Source organism: Perca flavescens, chromosome 2 (genome assembly GCF_004354835.1).
Source record: "Perca flavescens isolate YP-PL-M2 chromosome 2, PFLA_1.0, whole genome shotgun sequence".
NCBI classification, from domain to species: Eukaryota; Metazoa; Chordata; class Actinopteri; order Perciformes; family Percidae; genus Perca; species Perca flavescens.
In genome coordinates, this window is record NC_041332.1 from 7,328,230 (window position 1) to 7,338,546 (window position 10,317).

Sequence of the window (10,317 nt, forward strand, 5' to 3'; positions counted from 1 at the left end):
TCAATGTTCATTTTGGGCAATTTTGTTGAAAGAAACCCATATTTCTGATATAAACCGACATTTTGTGATCCGGTAATGTCCCAAACTGTTCCATGTTGAGGCTGGCCTCTCTTTTTCTAATCTGTTTGACTTCCACAGGCAGTGTGCTGGTATGTTTGGCCCAGCCTGTCTCCTACAAATGGTCTGTTTATCTCAACTCATGGACCACTTCCTAGCTTTTTTCCAGGACTGTCCATTGCTGAGTGGACCTTAGGTTTACAAGATTTTAGTCAACTGTTTCCAGAATGAACTTTCTTGCATTGCTTTATATTTTAAACCAACCTTATTTCAGGTTTGTGTTATATTGAAGTTGATTATCTGTATCTAATGTGGCGTGGCGGTTCTGATGGTTGGCAGCTGACAGGAGATGGACCGAAAAAAAAGTTTGAGAGATTACATAACGTCACGTGTTGGTGCCGTCTGACAGCAGCAGAGGGCAGCAGGTTTGAAATACCTGCAGAGGATGTGGACTACACACACACACACACACACACACACACACACACACAAGCCCAACTCTCAGTGTTATAGACTAATTCAGAGAGCTTTCACCCTGTTATCCTGTTTCCTCTCCTCTTGCCTCCTCTCCCCTTTCATCCCCTCGTGTTTTCTCTCCTCCCTCACTCCTTTTTCCTTTCCTCTTGCTTCCTCTCCTGTTTCCTCTCGTCGTGCTTCCTCTCCTGTTTCCTCTCCTCTCTTTCTGCTCGTTTCCTCCTCTCTCACTTCCTCTCCTGTTATCTCTCTCCTGTTTCCTCTCCTTGTTTCGTCTCCTCTTATTGATCCATCCTCCCGTCTCTTCTTACACTTAACATTTCATTTCCCTCCCCTCTCCCTACCCACTTCTCTCTTTGCTTGCTTTTGTTTTTCCCTCCCCTCCATTGTTTTTTCGTTCCCTTCTTCCTGCCCTTTTGCTCCTCTCTCCTCTTTGTCCCTCTACTCGTCTTTCACATCAGTCCATCCTCTCCTCTCTTCTAGCTCATCTCTGAAATTGAATGAGTTAATTTCTCTCTTACCGTTTATTGTCTTCCCTCTGCTTTACCCTCCTCTCTTCTTGTTCTCATAATTTCCATTTTCTTTAAAAAAAATGATAATATTTCATCACTGTAATCCCCAAACCCAGTGGATTTACTTTTGTGTTGTAGGATCCTGCCGTATAATAAGTACACCCTGAGTATTAGGTCCAGGGGGTTTGCTCAGTAAAAGAGCTCAGGAGTGAAAGTGTCCACTGGAAGAAAATTTTTACTTTTCTCTGTACCACTGCAGCGCACTTTCCTTTAGTCCACGGGAGAAAAATGCTATCTTGCTATTTGTTATCAAAGTGCGGTGGTGAAGGCTGAGCCCTAAGAGTAGTAGATAGAGAGATGGACTTTGTACTTCCCAACACACTTTCTCCCGACATCTTAAGGACTGGCTTTTGAGCAGTCAGACATGTGAACACTTTTAATTCTTAAAGGTCCCATGACATGGTGCTTTTTGGATGCTTTTATATAGATCTTAGTGGTCCCCTAATACTGTATCTGAAGTCTCTTTTATATAGACCTTAGTGGTCCCCTAATACTGTATCTGAAGTCTCTTTTATATAGACCTTAGTGGTCCCCTAATACTGTATCTGAAGTCTCTTTTATATAGGCCTTAGTGGTCCCCTAATACTGTATCTGAAGTCTCTTTTATATAGACCTTAGTTGTCCCCTAATACTGTATCTGAAGTCTCTTTTATATAGACCTTAGTGGTCCCCTAATACTGTATCTGAAGTCTCTTTTATATAGACCTTAGTGGTCCCCTAATACTGTGTATTTGAAGTCTCTTTTATATAGACCTTAGTGGTCCCCTAATACTGTATCTGAAGTCTCTTTTATATAGACCTTAGTGGTCCCCTAATACTGTATTTGAAGTCTCTTTTATATAGACCTTAGTGGTCCCCTAATACTGTATCTGAAGTCTCTTTTATATAGACCTTAGTGGTCCCCTAATACTGTATTTGAAGTCTCTTTTATATAGACCTTAGTGGTCCCCTAATACTGTATCTGAAGTCTCTTTTATATAGACCTTAGTGGTCCCCTAATACTGTATCTGAAGTCTCTTTCCTGAAATTCAGCCTTGGTGCAGAATTACAGCCACTAGAGCCAGTCCCACAATGAGCTTTCCTTAGGATGTACCATTTCTGTGTCTGTAGCTATTGAGGAGGATAGAGCGGGGAGGGGGGGGCAAGGTGGAGGGTGGGGGTGTGGCCTTGACCAACTGCCACTTTGCTCGTTTGAAAGCCATGATGTCTCTCTCTCTCTCATGGGTGGGCCAAATTCTCTGGGCGGGAAAAGCAGAGAAAGGGGAGGTATTTGCTCCTTATGACCTCATAAGGAGAAGATTCCTGATTGGTCCATCTGAGCTTTTATTTTCTCAAAGGCAGAGCAGGATACCCAGGGCTCGGTTTACACCTATCACCATTTCTAGCCACTGGGGGACCATAGGCAGGCTGGGGGAACTCATATTAATGTTAAAAAACCTCATATAGGGAAATTTTCATGCCATGGAACCTTTAATATCTGTAGTACATCACACCATGTATTCTGCCCGTTGCTGGGAGTGTCTGTTGATGTTTTATGTATCTGTGAAGTTGTGTGAACGTTTTACCGTTTTAATCTCCATGAGTGATGGCCTGCCCTGTGTTGCTGTTGTCTTCTTAATGTCTTTTTTTTTTGTGTGTGTGTTTTTGGGGTGTTTTTTTATGTGCTTTTGTAAATTGTATTTTATTGCTGACTTGACATCTGGGAACAACTGACTGAAGTCAATTGATGGTTCTCGTAACATCTCGCCAAAGGACTAGAGTTGAAAATTAGCCGGCTGGCTAACACCGGCACATTTACAGAAATGTTAACGAATGTGCGCTGTCCTTATAAATAAATAAATGAATGAAATGGACTTCATTGATCATTAAATGGGACATAGCTGTGCTACAGGAGGAGGGAGAAGAATGTAGAAAGTATATACAAGTGGAGAATAACAATGTACACCCGTAAGTTTAGGCACACGCACCCTTAATAAATGGACGACCACAGATAGAGAGACGCGAGAAGAGACGTTGGAGTTGATCTCGTGAGAAACTGGTCTGTTTATTGAAGTCTATATGAAGTTAATTTTCTTTAATTTCTCACTCCTTTCTTTTTTCTTTTTTTCCAAATTCTTCTATTTTTCTTTTTCTTTCCTTCCCTCATCTTCTCATCTTCCTTGTTGTTACTTCCCTGTCATTTATCCTTTCCTTTTCATTTTGTCTTCTTTCCTTTGTTGATAGCTGTTCTCATCCAATCCCCCCCTTTGTTTCTTCTCTTCCTGCACATTTATTTCTTCTCTGTTCTTCCCTACGCTTTATTTGATACATCCCATTTTCTCTCCTTTTTTCTTCTCTCCCTTATCCCTCCTCTCCCTTATCCTTCTCTCTGCATTTTTCTCTGTTCATCTCTCCTCATCACCCTCTTCTTCTTTGTTCACACAGCTCCTCTCCTCTTCTCTTCTTCTTCTCCGTTTAATCCCTCTTTTTCTCTCTCTCTTCCTCCTCAGTTTTCTTCTCCTCCTTGATCATCCTCTTTCCTCTTTCTGTGCCCTTCTTCGTCTTTGTTCACTCCCCCCTTTCTCCTCTGGTCCATCCACGCACTCACTTTTTTGTTCTCCTATCCTTTGTTCATCTTTCTCCTCCTCTATCATCCCATCTCCTCTTTCTATGCCCTCTTCTTTTTCTTTGTTCACTCCCCTCTTCTCCTCCTCTTTTTCCTCCCCCATCCATCCACACACACACACTCTCTCTCTCTCTCTTTCCTCATCCTCTCCTCTCATGCTGGTCTTTCATGCCATAGAGCAGATGGCCTTTTATGGATATGATCATGTGTTAGTGGTCTCCAGGTACTCATTGGAGCCACGTATAACCTCCTGCAGCCAGTGGCCCGAAACACACACACACACACACACACACACACACCCAGCCTGCGGCTACAGTATAGCTGCAAGAGATGAAACAAGGAAAAAGGGAAAAAGGAGAGGAAATTGGGATGAAGGCAAACAAAAAAAATAAGAAAAACCATGAAAAGTGGAGGAAATAAAGGAGGAGAAAAGAAGTTTGGAAAGGAGGCTGGGGGATGAGTGACAGAGAGAGAAAAAGATGGGGGTAGGGGTTTGAGAGCGCCGGAGGCGAACTGAATATTTCACGCATTTTCCAAAAGGAGTCGAAACCACCAAGGTGACCTGGGAGGAGTTCCTGTTAGAGGAAAAAGAAAGAAAGAAATTGAAGTAATACAAAAATGCCCCCTCGAAACAGCGTTTTAATCATTTCCAATTAGGTGTGACCTTGTTGAACATTTGCGCTCCTTTCGGTGTCTGATGAAGTTGTGATTGTGAGGTTTTCATTTAGTTCCCTCCCTGAGATTAACGCCTACATTTTGTGTGTCATGGCCGCTTCGTGCAGGAGCTGAAGACGTCCAATCAGACGCGTGGAGGCTCGCCGGCGGCTGATGAAGGTTGACGAAGGCTGCAGAATGAAGCTGGTTTTTCTTCAGTTCAGCCACGGTCAGACAGGCCCAACAACACAGTGATGCACTTTGGATTTAATCATCAAGCTATGTAGCAAGGGAGCTTTTTGATTTCAGTATTATTTCATGTCTTGCTTTTGTCTTTTATTGTGAAGCACTTTGTGATGTATGATATGGAAAGGTGCTATATATATATATATATATATATACAGTACAGGCCAAAAGTTTGGACACACCTTCTCATTCAATGCGTTTCCTTTTATTTTCATGACTATTTACATTGTAGATTCTCACTGAAGGCATCAAAACTATGAATGAACACATATGGAATTATGTACTTAACAAAAAAGTGTGAAATAACTTTCAAACGAGCAAAGTGGCAGTTGGTCAAGGCCACACATATACAGATTAGGGGACCACTAAGGTCTATATAAAAGAGACTTCAGATACAGTATTAGGGGACCACTAAGGTCTATATAAAAGAGACTTCAGATACAGTATTAGGGGACCACTAAGGTCTATATAAAAGAGACTTCAGATACAGTATTAGGGGACCACTAAGGTCTATATAAAAGAGACTTCAGATACAGTATTAGGGGACCACTAAGGTCTATATAAAAGAGACTTCAGATACAGTATTAGGGGACCACTATATATATATATATATATATATATATATATATATATATATATATATATATATATATATATATAAATCCAACACAGCACACAAGCCACTTCAAACTGTTTTACACACTCAAATTGCCTATTCACAGCACACTAATGGCGCTTACCCACTGCTAGTACCAGCTCTACCCTACTCGGCTCAGCTCGGCCTCGGTGCCCCGTCCTCCATTTTCCATTGCAGACATAGCGATGCCACAGGAAATGGCCGTGACCTAACGCAACACACACTCAGAATGTCGAAAGTGTGTTGTTTTTTAGTCTCTGCAAGAAAAATTTTGTTTGGAAAGAAGCTGGAGGCAGCAAAAAAGAAAAAACTGCTGGCTAAACTATTTAAAAATGGCGGGTTTGTTCAGGACACCCCCCGTCTGTCGCTAGCAGTGATGACACAGTGATTAGTGACGATTCTCTCTGACCAATCAGGAGTCTGCAGGTCTTCACGTCACCTTTTGGTATCGCCTCAGCTCGCTGAGGTGATACTAAAAAAAGTACCTGAAACGACCGTTCAGTAGCTTCATTAAAAGTACACTAAAAATCTAAAACTGGGAAAAACAGTGGTTGGCTCATTCAGCAGTGTATTTGTTTAAAACTTAAACAAAAAAAAACACATAAAACATGATAATATGCTTAACAAAAGAAATCATCACCAAAAGATATGCAATAAATTCAAAATAAATATACATTTCAAAGCTAGAATGTCCCTTTTCCCTGTCCGGAGACATGCAGGTGACTGGAATCTACATTCATAAAAGCAATGTTGATTTCATAAAAAATACTAAAAACCCACTTAAAACATCACATTCAGCATGAGCATACCTTATTTATTATTATGAGATTATGACTTTTTAATGGGTTTTTTCAACATACGTTACCATGATTTCTTTTTTAACATTCTATACTATGACTTTTTTCAACATGCTATACTTAGATTTTTTTCAACATACCATACTATGACTTTTTTTGATTTACTATTTTATGATTTTTTTTTAACATTCTATACTTTTTTCGACATACTATACTATGACTTTTTATCACTTTTTTTTAGGTACTATTTTTTGACTTTTTTCAACATACCGTAAATACTATGACATTTTAATGTCTTTTTGCAACATACTATGCTATACCTGTTTTCAACATAAGTACTTTTAGTTGCACAGTGGCTCAGTTGTTAGCACTGCTCCAACTAGCATCAGCAAGTAGGCAATGCAGTCTGGGCTGGCCCTTTCCATGACCTTTTTTTGACATACATACCATGACTTTTTTATGACTTTTTTCGACATCCCATACTATGACTTTTTAATGGCTTATTTCGACATACTATACTGTGACTTTGTTATCACATTTTTTGACATACTATACTATTACAATTTTGGACATACTATACTGACTTTTTTTTTATCACTTTATTTTCTACATGCTATACCATGACTGTATCTTTATCACTTTTGGGCATGCTATACTATGACTTTTTTTCAACATACTATACTTTGACTTTTTTATCACTTTTTTTTCGACATAGTATACAATGACTTTTTATCTTTTTTTAAGATAAACTATAATATGACTTTTTACCACTTTTTTGGCATACCTATTCTGTGACTTTTCGACATGCTATACTATGTATTTTTTTTCAGAAAAAACTTTAGTACTCAATGGGTTTATTCAATTAAAACCATTCCCACTTTTCTATTACTATTACTATACAACTATTCTCACCTTCTTATGCAATTATGCCAGCAATCCAGTTTAGCTTTAGCAATTTTAGCTTTTCAGCATTCTCAAGCATTTAATGCAGGAAATGCATTTTCTAGTTAATTCAGTGCGCTGATGTGCTGCAACAGCAGCAATTGGTACAATGATTATTATTCGTCATACTGAATCATCCTATTCTTATTGTTTGTCTTCATCCCCGACTTTATAAAAGTTACAGTTTATGTATCGTCCAATTGTCAGACCGTTTGAGATTTTATAATGTGTGTGTATGGGAGGGAATGTTGAGAGCTAGTGGGGAGGCTATAACCCCTCAGAGTGGGGAGCTGCTGTAAGATTCGCTCTCTCCCCCACAATTTTCACTCTTCATATATCATTTTAGGTCAAAATGTAGGGACATTTGTGCTGATCGCAGACATGTACAGTAACTATTGAATCCACCGGACTTAAACTTTTGTGCTCTGTGCATACCAACTGCCAATAGAAACAACGAAAAGAAACATTTGGAAGGACGCAGACAGTTCCCTTTTTATAACCTGCTCTGTGTTGCATATATTTGACACCACAAACATAAAAACCACATAAATGCGTTCGGAAGACTCTTATATCTGGACTCTCGGTTTATGAATAACAGAACGGACTTGAGTGGTATGCTAATCATTAAATGGACATGTTTGCTCGTCAAAGATACTGTCACCCCCCCTCCCTCCTCTACTCCCTCACTGTGCAAATCACCATAGCAACAAGTTCTGCCACACACACTATGTGATCTTTACTGTAGGCCGTGTTGTCCTCTCTTTGCAGGACATGTCCAAACAGCAGATTTAAGGTAGCTCAGCACCTTCTGGCAATAGGGAGTCAGTCATGTGGGACGAAGATTGTTTGATTAAGTCTAACTCTTGCGTGCATAGTCCGACAGTCATGGAAATACACTGCCAAAAACCGCCAGCAACCTCGATGTGCGCGGAGTGCGAGGGGCCGTTCATCGCCACTTGCAGCTTTAATTAATTTGTTGTTCTTGGCCTACTTATTGATTTATCATCTAGTCGTATCACCCCTAACCCCTCTGAACACTGTGTATCTGCAGCAATATATTAATAATGCATGTCCTATATGTGGGTAAAAGGTAGACTGTATTTGCATAGCACCGTTTAAGCACAAAGGCAAGTCAAAGTGCTTCATATGAGGCATAAAACAACATCCCGACACATATTTAAGGCTACATTCACACTACTACGTTTTGGTTGAAAAACAAATATCTTTTACGCCTCGTGTCCACGCTACTGCTGTGTTTCCGAGCCTCTAAAACTGAGACTTTTGGAAACACTGCAGAGCCCGTTTTGGTTTAAAAATTCTGCTGTTGTATTGTAGTCTGGAGGGCACAAACGGAGACCTTTGGATCTTATTGGTTAGGTAGGCTTACATACCTTGCTGTCGCTCCAAGCCAATAAATCCCTGCTCTTACTTTTCGCCGTTGTTGTTCTTTCTCCACAGATTTTTCTGTATTTTCACCTTATACATCCATGATTTCCAACCGCAGAGTAACGTCATACAATCTGCTTCCTGTTTACACCGGCTAAGTCCTGGATCTTCCCAATCCTACCTACAGCACCTTTAACAGTAAAGTTGCTGAAAGGTGTGTTTCAGGTAGGCTTACAGTACATACCTTTCAGTAATTGTTCCACCTCGTCATCACTCCAAGAAAAAAAAAAACAATCCCTGGTCTTATTTTCGCCGTTGTTGTTCTTTCTCCAAAGTATTTTCTGCATTTTCAACTTATACATTTTCAACCGCAGAGTAACTTCTGACAATCTGCTTCCTGTTTACACCGGCTTGCGGGTGTCAATGTGATATGTGTTGTCTGATGTGTTCATATGGACGGAGATTAGTTCTAATGGAGCTTAAACTCTTGTGTGGATCAGAGGTGTCAAGTAACAAAGTACAAATACTTCATTACCTTACTTAAGTAGAAATTTTGGGTATGTATACTTTACTGGAGTAATTATTTTACAGCAGACTTCTTATTTCTACTTCTTACATTTTCACGCAATTATCTTACATTTTAAAAATAGCCTCGTTACTCCCATTTCAGTTTGGCTTGTTTTCATTCCGGCTTGTCATCGTTCAAAAAAAACGCGCCATCCGGATAGAGTGAATTTGATTGTGGTTGGATGAGAAGTATAAACATATACCATTCCAACACCCTATTGGTTTATACGCGATCCATCGCACCTGCACAGACCCGGTGCTAATACGGCGCCGGTGCGTTAACAACCGTTATCTACCAGACCAAATAGCAATGCGGATTTCTGTGCCTTATTTCGGTGCCACTTAAAAGCCTGCGCTTCTCTCTGATGCTCCGAAAACGGACGTTAGAGGAAACTGAAACATCGCCACACGGGACGCTAGTTAACACTACAGTTGGCAGCAGGTAACGTTAGCCTACCGTTAGCTAGTTAACACTACACCTGACAGGTAACGTTAGCCTACCGTTAGCTAGTTAACATTACACCTGACAACAGGTAACGTTAGCCTACCGTTAGCTAGTTAACACTACACCTGACAGCAGGTAACATTAGCCTACCGTTAGCTAGTTAACACTACACCTGAACGCAGGTAACATTAGCCTACCGTTAGCTAGTTAACACTACACCTGACAGCAGGTAACGTTAGCCTACCATTAGCTAGTTAACACTACACCTGACAGCAGGTAATGTTAGCCTACCGTTAGCTAGTTAACACTACAGCTGACAGCAGGTAATGTTAGCCTACCGTTAGCTAGTTAACACTACAGCTGACAGCAGGTAACGTTAGCCTACCGTTAGCTAGTTAACACTAAACCTGACAGCAGGTAACGTTAGCCTACCGTTAGCTAGCAGCTGGAGTAAACACGGTTAAAATGCTGACAGCTAAACGATGTAAAAGTGTGTCTGTATTTCACCGGAGAGGATTCTAACACCAGACTGTAGCCGCCGTTGTCTGAAAAACACAGAAGAGATGTCTCACCTTTTTCAGCCCTTCTGAGTTAGCAGGTATGATTTTAATATAACATTATTATAGTCATTATGGCCTTTAGAAAAAATAAATTGTGGAGGTGGGGTAGTGCACTATTAGGCCCCTGTGGGGCGGGCTAAGCTTTTGTCCTTAATGGCATTTTTTTCCCCTTACATTACTTTTACTTTTATACTTTAAGTAGTTTGTGAAACCAGTACTTTTACACTTTTACTTGAGTAAAAAGCTTGAGTTGATACTTCAACTTCTACAGAAGTCTTTTCAAACCATAGTATCTATACTTCTACTTGAGTAATGAATGGGAATACTTTTGACACCTCTGGTGTGGATGGAGGTCGTTTTTATCTCAAAACACCG